At 34.3% G+C, this 17,593-nt stretch overlaps 1 long non-coding RNA gene across 1 annotated transcript; it reads right to left on the bottom strand.

The window, feature by feature from the left end:
- Positions 1-3,956: 3,956 nt before the first annotated feature.
- On the bottom strand, positions 3,957-11,668 carry LOC131801094 (uncharacterized). Its single transcript, XR_009341698.1, has 2 exons — positions 11,226-11,668; positions 3,957-4,460 (listed from the first exon to the last, which is right to left on the bottom strand). It is a non-coding gene; the product is annotated as an uncharacterized LOC131801094 (long non-coding RNA).
- Positions 11,669-17,593: the final 5,925 nt, after the last annotated feature.

Raw genomic sequence — 17,593 nt, 5'->3', positions numbered from 1 at the left:
TGATATATGGGGCCTATACGAAGACCTGGACCCGCACAGACAATTTTCTGTCACAGACTGTAGTTCCCATAACGAACTTCAAATACCAAATTTGAAACAATTCCCGTGAATAATGTCGCTAAAATCATCAAAATACCGAATATAGGGAGGTACCGTTATATGGGGGCTATATGAAGACGTGGACCTGCACAGAAAATTTTCTGTCTTAGGGTGTAGTATCCATTTTGAACTTCAAATACCAAATTTGAAAAAATTCCCGTGAATAATGTCGCTAAAATCATCAAAATACCGAATATCGGGAGGTACCATTATATGGGGGCTATACGAAGACGTGGAACTGCACAGACAATTTTCCGTCTTATGGTGTAGTATCCATTTTGAACTTCAAATGCCAAATTTGAAACAATTCCCGTGAATAATGTCGCTAAAATCATCAAAATACCGAATATAGGGAGGTACCGTTATATGGGGGCTATATGAAAACATGGACCTACATGGCCCATTTACGAACTTATCTTGCCTAATGGAAAAATAAACATGTGTGCAAAATTTTAGCCATCTATCTCAATTCATTCGAAAGATAGCGTCTGTCTGTCCGCCTGTCTGTTGAAATCACAATACAGCCCACATTATTTGACGTAGAGCGTCAAAATTTAGCAGAACAATTTGTATTGTGTCTAGGATGGTTGGTATTGAAAATCAGATATATCGGTCGACGTTTTGGTATAGTCCCCATATAACAGTACCTCCCGATATTCGGTATTTTGATTATTTTTGCCACACTTTCTCACGGATTTGACTGAAAATTGGAATTTGTACGTCATAATGGGTCCTAGTTCGTGTGGCAAAATATTGTATGTATGGGTCCACGCTTTGATATAGTCACCTTTTATCGGTACCTCCCGATTTTTGGTATTTTGATGATTTTTGCCACATTTTTTCACAGATTTTGGTATTTGTTGGTCATAATGGGTTCTAGCTCCGGTGGCGAAACATTGCATGTATAGGTCCACGTTTTGGTACAGCCCCCAATAACGGCACCTCCCGATATTCGGTATTTTGATGGTTTTTGTCACATTTCTCCGCGGATTTGTCTAAAAATTGGTATTTGTGTGTCCTAATGGGTTCTAGCTTCGTTGGCGAAACATTGTATGTATAGGTTCACGTTTTTGTATAGCCCCATATAACAGTACCTCCAGATATTCGGTATTTTGATGGGTTTTGCCACATTTCTCCGCGGATTTATCTAAAAATTGGTATTTGTGGGTCATAATGGATTCAAATGTTTCCTTTACCATAAGGTGGAGGGTATTAAAAGTTCAGCTGGGCTGATGTTAATGTTTTTTTACCTGTTATACTCTCAAATAATACAGATACGGCCGAAAAGTTGCCTCATCGAAATAATGGTTTTAGGCTCTAGGTCTCTTAGGACCGAATCCTTTTCAGGGCATTTGGAGTCGATCTAGCGATATGCGTCTATCTTTCTGACTGGCTGGTGCGCACAATGACTCTCGAAGGGAGTATCCGATTTGGTCTAAACTTGGTACATTGTAATATTAATATCTAACTCAAATCGAAGGGTCAAAATTTTAAATAATTACAACTCTCATAAAATGTGATGTAAGAGTCCGACTGTCTCCGAATTTCACACATCCCAATATTTATATTAACCCAAGGTTTGGTGGTAAGGTACCACTGCTTCTGGTACCTCCCCCACAAATGTTCGAGATTTTCAAAATATATATATTTTTTGTACAAACAGAGAAACAATAATCCGATTTTGCTCCACCTTTGCAAATCCTAATATTTGCGTCAGTGCTAGGTCAGGTGTGAAATTGGACAATATCGGTCCACTCCATCACGTACCTCCCCCACAAATGGTCAAAATTTTGAATATCCGTGAAGCTCATAAAAAGCGAAATCAACATCTGATTCCATTCCAGACATGGTACATCTCAATATTTCCATCAACACAAGATCTGTTATCAAGATGCTAGAGATCGCACCATTTCTTTTGCTTCCTGCTCCACATAGGGTTCAAGATTTTGAAAAACAAAACGCTCAAAGAAAGCGAAATAAGCACCCAACTCTCTTCAAATTTCTCACATACAAACATTTTTACTAACCCCTTCTGGTACCTCACCCACACAAAAGGACACAATCTTCAATACCTGTATCTGTCATAAATTGCTAAACAACTCAGCGATTCTTTACAACTTGCTATATCTAAATATATGACTCTCAAACAGAATCCTGAGATGAATATGGAATTTAAATTTCCCATAAATTTTCTTATATATTTATATATTAAGTTCGATATGAAATGGACAATATTCTATCAAAAGCCACTCCATAGAGGGTCAAGAGTTTGAAAATTCATAACAGAAGTCAAAATGTTTTTAAATAATCGAACATTGGCTGAGGGTATACATCTGTCGGCAAAACCGACCGATACTTTTTTATTTGTTTTCTTTAAAAATTTTGACATTTTGTGTGGCAGGTACCAGAAGGAGTGAACCGATATTGCCCATTTTCGAACTCGATCTAAGTTTGACAATAATATTACGATGCACCAAGTTTGAATCAAATCGAACACTTCCTTCGAGAGTTATCGTGTGCACCAGCCAGACGGACGGACATCGCTGGATCGACTCCAAATGTTCACAAACGGAATTGGTCTAAAGGAGAATAGGGTCTAAAACCGTTATTTTGATGAGGCACCCTTTGGCCATATCAAATGATTTATACCCTCTCTTGTCATATGGTTGAGGGAATAATTACTGCAAGCAACCGTATTTAATTTATATAGTCTCAGAAAATAATTTCCCGTATTTAATTTTACCACAATTTTCATTCCACCACCCGTTGTATTTAAATAGGCGCGTTTTGCAATCGCTTGTTTAAATTCTTATAGCTTAGTTTTTAAAAAAGCAAACAAGTTCACAATCTTTTCATTTTTTTTTTCAAATATAAAAATGCTTTATTTTTTAATTGTTGTTGGTGTTATCCATTTTAATTGCTCCCATATTGGTATTGGATTCTAATGGAATTTTTCATGAAAAAATATATGATAATATATAAAATATACAAACACCGCGTTAATATACAAAAATACGTAGAAAATGCATGTGTAAAAATTTTACATACATGTACATATATTATATGAGATAATAATATTGTGGACAATTTTCAATTGCTTTGCTCTTTTAACTTATAACTATGTTAATATTCTTAAAGCTATTCAGACCATCTTAAACGTTAATAATAATAATAAAATCTGGACATTCGATATGAATGTAAGTATATTAGTTAGTTTTTCTGATTAAATTCGAAGGACCAATTTCGCAGATGAAATTTTAATAAATCACATTTTTTGCAACGCTTTAATATTAATAAAACTTCATCTTTTGACATTGGAACTCTTCCAAACACTGTCGTGTAAGACTGGATTCCAGTTAATTTAGTTGTAGGTTTCCTCTCTACAATGACGGCCAAAGTGTGACTGAGTTTTCCCAGGATCTACATAATCGTTGGGTACATTAAAATTCTACCAGCAAACTGAGGCCACTTGTTTCGAAACAATGCATTTTTGCCTTTGTGTAGATCCACCATTTAAATTCCATTTGCAAAACTGGTCCTCACAAGTTATTTAAATGCTATAAAATCCGTTACAATCCATTATCCTTGAGGCGGCCCTACAGTGAAGTCCGCTTCTTATTTTCTTCCGCTCTACAAACTTTACAGAAGGGCAAAGCTTCCGGTGTGGGTGGAGCGGTACCGGATATGGATCCAATTGATGAGACAACGGGAAAGTGATTCCAGTGGGGGCATGGCATTTGCTTGGGAATATCCAATGGGAAAGGCATTTTTACAAAGTTTTTTATTTTCGTTTTTTACTTTTTTAATTGAATGGAGATTTTTGTACGTTGAACTTGTTTTTCTAGCTTTTGTAGCTCTTTTTGCCTTTTCTGTTTTGAATATTGTTCTTCACACTTGGAGAATTGTTCTTAATCGTTTCTTAAAAAAAAAACAATATTGTTTTTGTTTATTCCAACCACTGGTTCTCTCACTTTACTTGTTGTCGCCTTGAGTTTTCTTTGTGAACTGAGTTGATAAATACGCGTGGCTGGACATATATAATTTCGTAGCGTTGAATACAAAACAATAACAACAACACATCGATACAAATAAATGTGCACACACAGATACATATTAATACAAAAATACGACGTAGTATAGTTGTCGTTCGTCTACCCTATGAACGAACGGTTGTACTCCATTTTTAGTATGTCTCTCTGCACGTTGTTGCTCATGTTGTTGTTGCTGTTTGATGATGACGCCAAAGACACTTGTCCAACAACTCTTTGGGTGCAAGTATGAATACAATCAAGTCGTTTGCCGTTTTCAAGATGTTTGTTTTTCTAAATCGCCATAAAAGATAATGCATTTAGAAGAGGTACCTAGGAATGAAAGATTTCGAAAGGTAGTATTTTTGAAAATAGATCTGATTAAGTGTTAATTGAGTACAAAAATTGATATGAGAATATTATATTTTAGGAGGTGTTCAAGTTTTTTATAATGGTTACCGTACCTTACAAGGTAATTTAAAGCAACTCTTTTCTGCATTAAAAAAAGGTTGAAAATAATGAAATTTTCCTTAAAAAAAACGAAAGAAAGAAGTCTGTAGGTTTTGCCGACAGGTTTATACCCTAAGCCAATGTTCGATTATTTAAATATATTTTGACTCCTGTTATAATTATTCAAATTGTTAATCCTCTATGGAGTAGGTTCTGAAGGAATGGGTCAATGTCCATTTTGTATCGGACCTAAATAAATATGATATATGTATTGCGTCGTGCCATGGTAGAAGAATTTAGGTAGATGCATCAACTCTTGGGAACATTGATATGTCAAATGTTTTTTTAAAAGTTATATCAAAAATAAGCAGATTTGTATGTGTTTTCTTATACGACGCCAATCGGAGATTGTTATGGTATTCATTTTCAACAATTTTTACGAATTTTAATAACTTTTCATTGATCATTTTCAATTCCAAATTTAGTTTGACAGTTCATTGTCCCATCAGCTGTGTCGATGCGACTACCTGTATTCTTCTACTATGCGACGTGCCAATTTTTGACTATAGTGTGATGATTTTAAGAAAATTTGCGTGATTTACCAAACATAGGCGACCGAAGTATTCCATTTTCATACTTTATCTAATACCGATAAAATATAGGTATGGTAGAAAATTGAAAAATGATATCCAATTTTATGTGAAATCATAAATTCCACATTCATATCAGAATTCTGGTTGAGAGCAATATTTATATATAACGAGTTGTAAAAAATCACTGACTTGTTTCGCAAGTTATGACAGATAAAAGTATTGAAAATTGTGATCCTTTGTGGGTGAGCTACCAGAAGGAGTTCGCAGACATATATGATCATCATTACAACAGATCTTGTTTTAGCAAAAATGTTTGTATGTATGAAATTTGAAGAGAGTTGGATGCTTGTTTCGCTTTCTGTGAGCGTTTTGTTTTTCAAAATCTTGAACCCTATATGGGAGGGTACCAGAAGAAATGGTCCGATCTCTACCATCTTATAACAGAAGTTGTGATGATGGAAATATTGAGATGTAGTCTGAATGAAATCGGATGTTAACTTCGCGTTTTATGAGCTTCATGGATATATTTTGATCCTTTGCGGAGAAGGTATCAGAAGGAATGGACCGATATATTCCATCTTCACAGCCGATCTTGGGTTAACAAAAATCTTGTGATGTGTGTAATTTGGAGACTATGGCACTCTTACATCACATTTTATGAGTTATAATTATTCACTATTTTGACCCTTTGTGGGGAGGTACCCGAAAAAGTGGAACGATATTGTCCTAGCACTGATGCAAATATTAGGATTGGCAAAGTTGGAGCAGAATCGGATTATCCTTTCTTTTTCTGTGCAGTTTGAGAATTTCGACCTTTTGTGGGGAAGTTATCAGAAGAAGTGGACCAATGTTTTCCATCTCCGAACTCAATCAAAGTTTGAAAATAATATTTCGATGTAAGTTTGGACCAAATTAGATACTCCCTTCGAGAGATATCGTGCGCACCCGCCAGCCAGACCGACAGACGGATGGACATCGCTAGATCTTCTCCAAATATCCTGAAACGGATTTGGTCCAAAGAGACATAGGGTCTATAACCGTTATTTCTATGAAGCGTGTTTTGGTCGTATTATATAATATATACCCTCTCTAGCCATATGGCTGAGGGTATAATAATGAGTGGATGGTTCAATAACAGGAGAGTACAAAAAAGGTGGAGCAAGTAAGGAAGCAACTTAGTTCGGCCGGGCCGAAATTTTAATACCCTCCACCATTTTGAAGGAACTTGAAAAACGTCCAAAAAATTCCGTCGTCCAAAGCAAAACCGTGATAATGGGGGCAATACGAAGACGAACTTTAAATACGAAATTTGAAATAATTCCGGTGAATACTGCTGCTAATATCATCAAAATACCAAATAAAGGGAGGGTCCGTTATATATGGGCTATATGAGGAAGTGGAACTTAATAGACAACTCCCCGCCGGAGGCCGTACTACCCATTACGAGCTCCAAATACGAATTTTGAAACAATTTCGATTAATAATGTTCTTAAAATCATATGAAGATGTGGATCTACAGATTTAAAACGTTTTTCTTGCCTAGGTTTCTTAACATGAATTTTTGCTCGGTTCAAAGACTGCAAGAATGTTAAACTTTTTACTACGAACCGGTATTTCCTTTATAATATTGAAAAAAAAAATTGCAAAATCTTGCAGCTTCTGGAACAGAGCATTTGTGTATTTAAGTAGTTCCTGAATGGTTCTATGTGAAAAGTGATTTAGGCTCAATATTTCAATATCTTCATTTTATTTGCTCGGTGGATCATTCTGAATCACTTCTATTGAAAATCTTAGATATTAAATAGAATTACCCATTTATGGTTAGCCAAATATCGCATATTTTCCTATGTCTGGTTTGATTTTTAATACAAATCACAGTAGATAGGCAATTAGTTGAAATAATGCGGAGAATCTATTAAAATGTGCGCAATTATTAACTGGTAATCTTAACAGCCATAAAATTCCGATTATATAGTTATTTTGATTATAAATAAATATTTGGGTACAGTAAACATTTTTTATCAAACTTTTTTACTCGCAACGTTTTGATTGTGTTTCGTTGCCTGTGTCTGAGTCGTTTTTATTTTCTATTGACTGTCGCAGCATGTAGTTGTGTTTCCCTCTCCATGTGTCTGTTCTTATCGTTAAAGACTTTACGGCGAGAGACGTCTCTGACTCTCTAAATTGTTCTTTGTTTTTCTTTCGAACATCTCCTATACGAATTGTGTAGTTTTTTCGTTTTATTTGTTATTGTTTCTATTTTCTGCCGGTTTTATGTTATTTGCCACAATCGTTTACTGGCTACGTCTGGGTCTTTCGCCTGCCATTCAAAGGTCTGGTGTTTTGTTGTTGTGTTTGGGTGAAGTAAGATTTAGACCTCATACATTGTAATACATGACAGCGCCAACACATGGTCGGCGGGTAAAAAAACCAAAACAAAACATAACGTAAGCAGACTTTCTCGTCTAGCTCACCCACTAACAAAGCCACTTATGTATTTATGTAGATAAGTGTGTGTGTAGGTATTTACTGCGAACGTTTTACGCACTTAAAAAGAGGGGTGTGTTAATGGCATAGATAAGTATGACTGCCAATTATACACTCAAAGAAAAAAACACCAAACTTTTGGTAGTATTTTTTTTAGATTAATCTTAAAATCCAAGGAAGAATCAGGTCTGAGGAACCAAAAAAATAACTACAGTATCTTAGCAAATAATATTCTTTCATGCAATATATGATTGTTATCAAATTTACTACGAGAAGAAACTTAAATTTTTTATTAGTGTATAGGGTACTCGAAGTAGCCGTAGTGCAAAAGTTTACTGTTTTTATTTATTTAACAGAAAATGGAGTTTTAGAATAAACTTACCAAATTTCTATGCAAAAGCTAAACTCGTACAGCTTACATTTATACGGCAACCCTGTTTCGAACTACGTTCAACTTCATGCGATTGTTGGAAAATGTATTTGGGGAAGTCCCTTAAAGCTAATTTATCACAAACTTCCACGTGTTGTGTAAATTATTGACGTAAATATTAAAAAAAAAAATAAAAAAAAATGGGACAACAACAAGGACAAACCACGGTTGAAGTAAAAATTTTAGTCATTGAACATTACATTGAGATTGTTAATAGAGTCCGATCTACAGTTCAGTACATCATAAAATGGTTCAAAACAGATGGATGTGTTGAAAATAAGTCAAAAACGGCAAATAATAAAATTATTACCTTGAGTGGTGAGTAGTACAGGGTGAGATGAAAAAACTAGAACCAACTTCACACTGCTGTCACTCGTCCGACAGCTGCTAAAATTATTCCAGTGACAGCTCATTATACAGGGTTGTCCATATTCGACAGACCCATCTGGCAACGCCATAACTTTTGACAGAGATGTCACATCGCTTAATGACATACCGCGTTTGAAGCGTCAGTCCAAACAGATTTTTACCATGAATCAATACACGCCACGCGAGCGCTCTGAAATAGTTGAAATTTACATTCAGCAGAAGAAGTCAATTGTGAAAAAAAAAATGTGAGAAGTGCGCCTTCTAAGAACACCATTAAGCGTTTATACGAAAAATTTTCGACTGGTAAGCCTCTTTCTAATCCGAAGAGGCCATATAAAAGTCGACCAAGGCGATCGGCCGAGAATATCGCTGCCGTACGAGCCAATGTTGAGAGGTCCCCAAGAACATCCCAAAAACGCCGTTCTCAGCAGTTGGGCATGGCTCGGTCCACTTTACAACGGATTATTCGCATTGATTTGCATTTGTTCCCGTACAAAATTCAATTGACGCAAAGAATGTTGCCTGCGGACAAGCCTCGTCGATTGGAATGGGCCCAAAGGTCCGTCGAATATGGGCAACCCTGTATTGTTTACAAGCTTACAAAAGCATTTTGGTGAGAATTTTCCAGAAAAAAAGTTATTCGTGATGGAATACAAGCGTGATAGTATGATTTCTTTATATTTGGCTGGAAAAGCAAAAGTGGCTATCGTTAAAGCACTCCTGCATTTAAATGTGAATAAATCTTTTGTGTCCCGTACCATCGCTCGTTACCGTGATACTGGTAGGGTACTCCGACGTCAAGGAAGTGAACGGAAGAAAACAGCAACATCAGCAGAAATGGTTCGAAAAGTAAAGAAGCGACTCGATCAAAATCCGCGTCGCAGTGGCCGAAAAATGGCTCGTGAGCTGAACTTAACGCAATATTCAATTCGGCAAATATTGAAAAATGAGCTCGGGGTAAAGCCATTGAAATTCCAAAAAGGGCAATAACTTACACTGCAACAGAAATAAAACAGACTCAAAAGAGCTAAAGAGTTGCTTCGCTTAGTCGAAAGTGGTAAACTGCCGAATTTGGTTTTCTCCGATGAGAAAACATTCGTTGTCCAGCAGTTTATAAACAAACAAAATGATCGTGTTTACTTGCCAAAAAGGTCAGCTGAAAATGTGCACCTTCGGTTGGCCACCAGAACTCAGGCGCCGGCCATGGTGATGGTGTGGGCCGCCATAACAGCCGATGGTCGCTCTCCGCTCGTATTAAACGACCGTGGCATCACAATAAATACCGAATATTATCGCTAAAATATTCTGGAGGAGAAAATAATAATTTTGGCCGCAGACCTTGGATATTCCAACAGGACTCACCAACATCACATTCAGCACGCGCCACTCAAGAATGGTTACAAAATGAGATTCCTCGCTTTATTTTCAGCGGACAGTGGCCACCAAAATCTCCGGATACCAATCCGTTGGACTATTGTGTCTGGAATATTTTGGAAAGCAAGGTTGGCACTAAAAAATACCAAAGTGTCGATCACCTCAAGCAAGCGCTTCGCCGGTAATGGCCATAAATCGGGCCAAAGGTAACCTAGTTGAACAAATCTAAACTTATTCTAAAATTTGATGCTATTTCCGTTTGACTTTGTTGCAGTTTTTTATCTCACCCTGTATATTTTACGACAGATCAAAAAGGAGACATTTTTGAGTACACCGAAACTAGCAAAAATTTCTGAAAAGGATTTGAGAAAAGTATGTTGCCCTCAAACAATAAGAAATATACTGCATACGTCGAATTACAATGGAAGAAGAACTAGATAAAAACTTCTAATCAGCAAGCGAAATTAAGAAGTAAGATTGCGATTTGCCGAGCAGAATATATCAAAAGATTTTTCATTTTGGAAGAATGTGCTGTTTACGGACGAGAGCAAATTCAACCTTTTTGGATCAGATGGCAGACCTTATAAATATGAAAGCCTACAGTGAAGCACGGTTGTGAGGCAGTAATGGTGTGGAGTTCATTTTCAGCCTCCGGGCCTGGTGTATTGCATTTTACTGAGGGTATCTGGGATCAGACTATGTACCTTAACATTTTGAAAGAAAGTTTGCCACTCTGTAAGTAAAAGTTCGGCCTTGGCGAAGTTTATTATTTTTTTCAAGACAATGAACCGAAACACAAGGCTTATGAAGTTCGGTCCGGTTGTTTTACATATAATTGTCCCCACATCATGGATACCAGCCCAGAGTCCAGGCATAAATCCCATAGGGAGTTTATGAAGCTATCTCGATGGAAAAATCCGCCAGCTTGCCATATCTTGCAAAAAAGATTTTAAGAAGACATTTGTTGGAATATTGGCAAAAAAACTGAACCTAAATTTTGCGAAAAACTTTTTGAATGTTACCAAATAGCCTACAAATGGTAAAAAAGTAAAGGAATGCATAAAAAATATTAATGTCTAGAAATACTTGAAATTAAACGAAGTATACGAGTTTAACTTTGACATTGAAATATGATCTCTTTTAATATTTATTTATTTTTTTACTTTAAATGAATTAAAATGTTAAGTTTTTTTTTGATTTTTAAATTACTTACTTTTTTTAAATTTTGATTTTTGAAAGTTGTAAGAAAAAAAAAATTTTTTTTCTTTAGCTATACGAGTTTCGCTTGGAGTTACTGTATTTTATTTTCAAAGGTTTTCGTTTCCTCCATAAGCAGAAGGGATCACAAATTTGAACCGGCGGATCTTAAAGCCATTCTTACTTCTTAGTACTTACACATTCTCTTTGAAGGTTATAGAACTTCTTCGAGAATTCAGCTTTACTGAAAAAATAATACTTTATGATATCAACAATTTAAAAATTATTGATAGATTTCGAAACCGAAATCGCTTAACATATTTTACCGGTCTTTCAGTTAAAAATATCAATAAAATTCTTATATTTATAGAAGATTTTAATCAAACATGCCAGCAATTGATTTCCAGTCTACTCAGATGTTTCCACATCGATAGATGTGGACAAACAAGTTTATTTTACTCTCATTCAACACTTAATTGCAAACCTCTTGCCACCCAGAGTTCTAATCATGTAATGAAATCACTTGCGTGTAAAGTGGACTTCGTCACATGTTTGCATGCCGTCTAAATTATATATTCCCATAACCTTTTCAAGTGGTTCTCAAGTAAAAGTCAACATTGCCAATAAATTGATAGTAAATCTAGGAACTATTTTTTTAATATTAGGTTTTTTGCAATACAATAATTATTGTTTATGAAAAAAAAAAAAAAAAAACAAAACAATATTTAACTGCTTACAATGAACTCACACAATATTGCTCATGATCATGCTTTGAGAACATGTTTCGGGGAAACTACAGTACGTGCTTATTTATTCAAAGTCGGGAAAATATATAGGTGAATAGGTACATGACTAATTGTTTACCCTCTCTAAAGGAAATTAAACAAGTTAAAAAGCAGTATGTTCGGCCGGGCCGAACTTTGAATACCCTACACCATTTGGAACGAATTTAGAAATTTTCAAAAAATAAAATCCGTTAAAAATTCTGTTAAAATCTTAAAAATATCGAATATAGCCGTTATATTGTGTTCTATACGACGTGGACCCACATAGGCATTGTTTGTTATAAGCCATCGCCATATTCAAATTCGAAACTTGAAATAAACGGTGAATAATGTAGCTAAAATTATCAAAATACCGTATATAGGGAGGTACCGTTATATGGGGGCTATACGAAGACGTGGACCTGCATAGACAATTTTCTGTCACAGGCTGTAGCATTCATTACGAACTTCAAATACGACATTTCAAACAATTTCGGTAAGTATTGTACCTTAAATCGTCAAAATACCGAATATAGGGAGGTACTGATATATGGGACCTATACGAAGACCTGGACCTGAATAGACAATTTTCTGTCACAGACTATAGTTCCCATTACGAACTCTAAATACGCAATTTGAAACTACTACGGTGAATAATGTCGCTAAAATCATCAAATTACCGAATATTGGGAGGTACCGTTGTAGGGAGGCCATACGAAGACGTGGACCTGCACAGACAATCTCCTGTCATAGGCTGCAGCATCCATTACGAACTTCAAATACCAAATTTGAAACAATTCCGGTGAATAATGTCGCTAAAATAGTCAAAATACCGAATATCAGGAGGTACCGTTATATGGGGGCTATACCAAAACGTGGAACTACATGGCTCATGCGGACATATCATACATTTGAGTAAAATTTTATCAATCTACTTCTATTCGTTCGGAAGCTAGAAAGATTTCCACAGACGCACGGACATCGCTAAATCGACAAAAAATGGTACCTCCTTATTTTCGGTATTTTGATGATTTTAGCGACATTACTCACCGATTTATTTTTCAAGTTTCTCATTTGAATATTGTAATGGTCTAGAGAGGATATATATCATTTGAGACGGCCAAAACGTGCCTCATCGAAAATTAACTGCCGAATTTGGTTTTTCCGATGAGAAAACATTCGTTGTCCAGCAGTTTGAAAACAAACAAAATGATCGTGTTTACTTGCCAAAAGAGGTCAGCTGAAAATGTGCACCTTCAATTGGCCACCAGAACTCAAGCGCCGGCCATGGTGATGGTGTGGCCCGCCATAACAGCCGATGTTCCCTCTCCGTTCGTATTAATCCACCGTGGCATCAACATAAATTCAAATATTAGGGCGAAAATATTCTGGAGGGTGTATTAAAGCCTTGGGAACCCAAACATTTTGGCCGCAGACCTTGGACATTCCAACTGGACTCAGCACCATCGCTTACATCGATTACAACTATAGAATACATTCCGTTTTTTTTCGAATGAATTATTCAAATTTTTCACTATTTTCGGATAAAACTATAGAATAAATTCAGATTTTTATCTGAATTTCGTATCAAACATCCAAGAATTTTTTCGAATTTCGTATCAAACATCCTATAATTTTCCGATTTTCGAATGAATTATTTGAATTTTTCCCAATTTTCGTATAATTCTATAGAATAATTTCAGATTTTTTTCCGAATTTCATATCAAACATCCTATAATTCTCCTTTTTTCTTTGGCGAATTCGCACCGAATCTCTTACATTCTTTCAGATTTTTCTCCGAAAAAAAAAAAACTTTCAGAATCTTGGGAAATCTCACAAATTTTTTTCCGAGTTCGTTCCAAATTCCACATCAGAATCGGAAACTTGTGCAGAGTTTTCTCCGAATTCGGAAGAAAATAGGGAAAAAATGTTAGCTGGGATGCTGGATCTTTTCGATTTGCATAGCAAATCTACCTACCTCAATCTGAAGTTGTATGGCAACGGTCTTTGGAAGCTTGTGAGTTTTTAATATTGGAGTTGGATTCAAAACTAATACTTGGACCAACATATCGATAAAAGCTGATGTCTCATATTATAAATTTCAAATAAATGCTGAAAGATATTATACTATGTGTGCTGCTGTGTGAAATGTGTCCCGAAGAGCCTAAAAGTATGCTCTATGAAAAATTTTAATGCTGAATATACAATGGGTATAACCCTAGTTAAAAATATGATCCATAAAATTTTCTGCTTTCTCGGAACAGAAAATACCATTTTGATGCAGAATCAATTTCCTAAAAAAAAAAACAGTTAATTCAATTCAATTTAAATCGTGTGCCGCAGTAATACAGAACGTTTCGTTGATATTGATTCGAAAAGAACCAAATCTTTGACCTAATGCATTTTAATTTCAAGTTTTGCAATGTCATATAAATCCCTTTGGTATATAAACCCTTCTGTTAATACAGAACGTTTTAATCGGCAATTTTTTCGGACAGAGGCTTCCTTTTTCCAAACTGCAAAATCTAAACCACAATAGTTTTGTTTTTTTTTTTCTTTTAATATAATTTATTTTTATTAAAATTTTCTTTAAATATTTTATTTATAATAAATTTAAACTATTTCATTAAAGTGTCACTTTAACAAAATTACAAAATAATTATATTATAATAATAATTATATGCATTGCAAATTATTAATATCCTCTGTTGAATATACTTGAATTCTTATTCAAAAAATATATATTTTTATATAAATATTGGAATTTTTTTAATTTTCTTTGCTGATGCAAATTTAACAAGTTACAAAAAAAACTTTTACAGTATTAAATGAATAAAGAAAAAAATTTAAACTATTTAAAAAACCACCGGAAGCAAATAATAAAACGTCTGGAAGTTAATAGAGAGCGAGAAAGAGATTAAAGCATTTTCACTTGCAATTTAAATGTCTTAAAAAATAACATAGACACAGTGATAGTACAGGACGTATAGGGTGTAGAGAGATAGAGTTCCAACTTCGGGTTGCTAATTATTAGAGATACCATACATATATTGGCTTATAAGTTTGAGTTGTAATTGGACTTTTGATAATGCTCTTTGTTTTTTGTTTCTTCTTCTTAACAGTGAAAGTTATCGATAGGTTTTTTAAAAAAAGTGTTGCTACAGAGAAATATGTTAGTAGTTTAATCTAATTTTAGACTAAATTATATAGCTGGTATTTTTGAATTTTCCTGTTTTTGTTTTTCTTTAATTAAAAAATACTACCGTTTTATTGAAAATTACTATTTAAGTATATTTATATTTACAATATTGTAATACCTTATAAAAACTTTACAATATATATTTTTATAATTTTAATATCTTCCAAATTTATACTCGACTTTTGCAACATTGTTTTTTGTTTTTTGTTAACATGCAGCAATAGTGAAGTTTTCAAAATGTATCCTCTCTTTCTTTCGAGGATTTATGTTTAATATCTCCTTATTATTTTTAATGTTAATGCTTAAATATAATATCTATATTTTTTATTTAATATTTTCTTCATACAAACATATATTTATGTTTTATATAATTTTTTTTCTCTGTATTATATTTGTCAAAATTTTACTTTACACTGTCATTGTATTATAAAGCTTTTGTTTTGTATTTGTTTGTAATTTATGTTTAGTAATAATATTATTTGTTGTTTATTAATTATTTCAATTTAATATAATAATTGTTATTATTACCTATATTTGGCGTTGAAGAAAACCTTTTCTAATAAATTTTCATTGTTGTTTATTTTATTCATGTTTTATTCTTTGATAATGCAACGCTATGTGGTGCAATCGAAAATGGGGTTCCAACGAGCCCATGAATGATTTTAATATTACCAAGGGTAATAGAAAAAATCCGCCACTAAGGCTTTTCATTATAACCACTTTCGATCTGAATTATTTCAGTCCACATCTTGGGAATGTTTGTTTTCCGTTTATATTCATTCTTTAATCCATTTCCCGAAGGAGTTAGCCTTAAGAAAATTTGTTCAAAAACAAAAACATCGAACTAATTATGCCGTTCTAAGATTACTTTCAATAAGGCTTACTGATATTTGTCCATGAATAGACAACTAGCTCAAAGGAAGCATATCTGCCACAAGGATGCTTTCTAGAAACACAAAAAAAAAATATAGTTTCAACTGATAAACGAAGGTGTGAAGGGTAATAAAAATTAAACTGTGTAGAAAACCATTAATTCATAAAATGGATCGAATACTGAAATCTGTATTCGAGATTATTCAACAAGCTTTAATGCTTCATCACGTCATTGACATTAGTACTCTACGATCTCCATAGATGCCAGTAACCCTAATCGGCATTCTTGAAAGACTGAGCTCCGAAAATTGCAGTAGAACATATCAATCATATGTGCTGATAAATATTGGATTAGTTATCCACTCTGAAACCGAGGTGACAATTTACAGATGAATCGGATATAAACAAGAATATTAGAAGGTATCGACAACTGGAGTTCTCAAAATTTTTTATAACTTTTAAATGTGTTACAACAATATCAAGCCAATTTAAATTATGTTTCCAAACCACTGGGATGCAAAATTTGTGAAAGATTCTTTGGCGAAAACCCCCAAAATGACCTGTTCGGATATTATCCCGATAACACAACGCAGGATAAAAGGGGGTAAAACCTATATAGGCAGTTAAGTTAATGAAATTTCTCTTTCTATTAAATTTTACTCGCTTGAACTAAAGGTCCAAGTACATAAAAAGCTTAACGTCATGGCTAGGTATATTAATGTCAAATTATAATGGAAAACGACGGCAGGATTTTAGTGCGGCTCTGTAATCCCTTTATGAAATGTCACTCAATATGCCTAGCCATGACTTCAAACTTCTTATGTACTTCCACTTTAAGTTCAATTTTTGAATTTCCAAGAAACTTTCCGATACACTGATATGTAAACTTTGTGAAAGTTTTTGGCGTAAAACCCCAAAATGACTTGCTTGCGAACAGTATAATTTGCATAGTAGCCAGATCACACAACAGGGATAAAACCTATAGGCCGTTAATTTAATAAAGGTTCTCTTAAAAAAAAAAAATTATTAACTTTTATTCCCTAGAACTAAATTAAAATTTTTACCAAGGAGACACATTATTGCACCAACGGACCTATCCATACGCCCATAGACCAGGGCCTGACGAATATAATCAAATCGCAATAAATCAGTCCATACAAAAGACGTATGAAATTACAAATTGGGGTAGTATATCAAACTCCTTTATCAAATAGTTCTAGTGTCGGGGAATGTCGGAAGATGAAAAGTTTGAGTGAACGCCTTCCAACTCCTGCTTCTAGTAATAAGCAGATGCCTAACATAAATTCACCCAGAAGATTTATCACTAGAAAAAACATTCACATGCTAATTCTAAATACGGAAATACATTTGAATCTGACTATTACGTCAAAAATTAACATTAGTTTCCAGGGGAAATCTAAAACAGAAAGGGTTATAACACATGGATTGGATCGGATATGGATAGGAAATGGCCATAAAAGCATCGTATCGTTTAGAATTTAGAACTTTCAACGTTTAGAGACAACGGATATCGCAAAAGATTATCAAAGTACAAGGCGATAAACATAGAACATGAAAATATGTTTTCCTGCTCTAAATTCTGTAACTTTGGAAGGGATATATTAACATAATTTGGAAAGTTAACAAAACTTTCTTTAAGAAAAGCTTCAGTGATTTTTAAAGAATTTTAGGACAAAATCAGACTTTTAAATTCATTCTTATTTCTTTTT

This window comes from Musca domestica, unplaced genomic scaffold (assembly GCF_030504385.1).
Source record: "Musca domestica strain aabys unplaced genomic scaffold, Musca_domestica.polishedcontigs.V.1.1 14, whole genome shotgun sequence".
Lineage (NCBI taxonomy): Eukaryota > Metazoa > Arthropoda > Insecta > Diptera > Muscidae > Musca > Musca domestica.
Note: the sequence above shows the minus strand (reverse complement) of the source record. Positions and strands in the feature narration are given on the sequence as shown.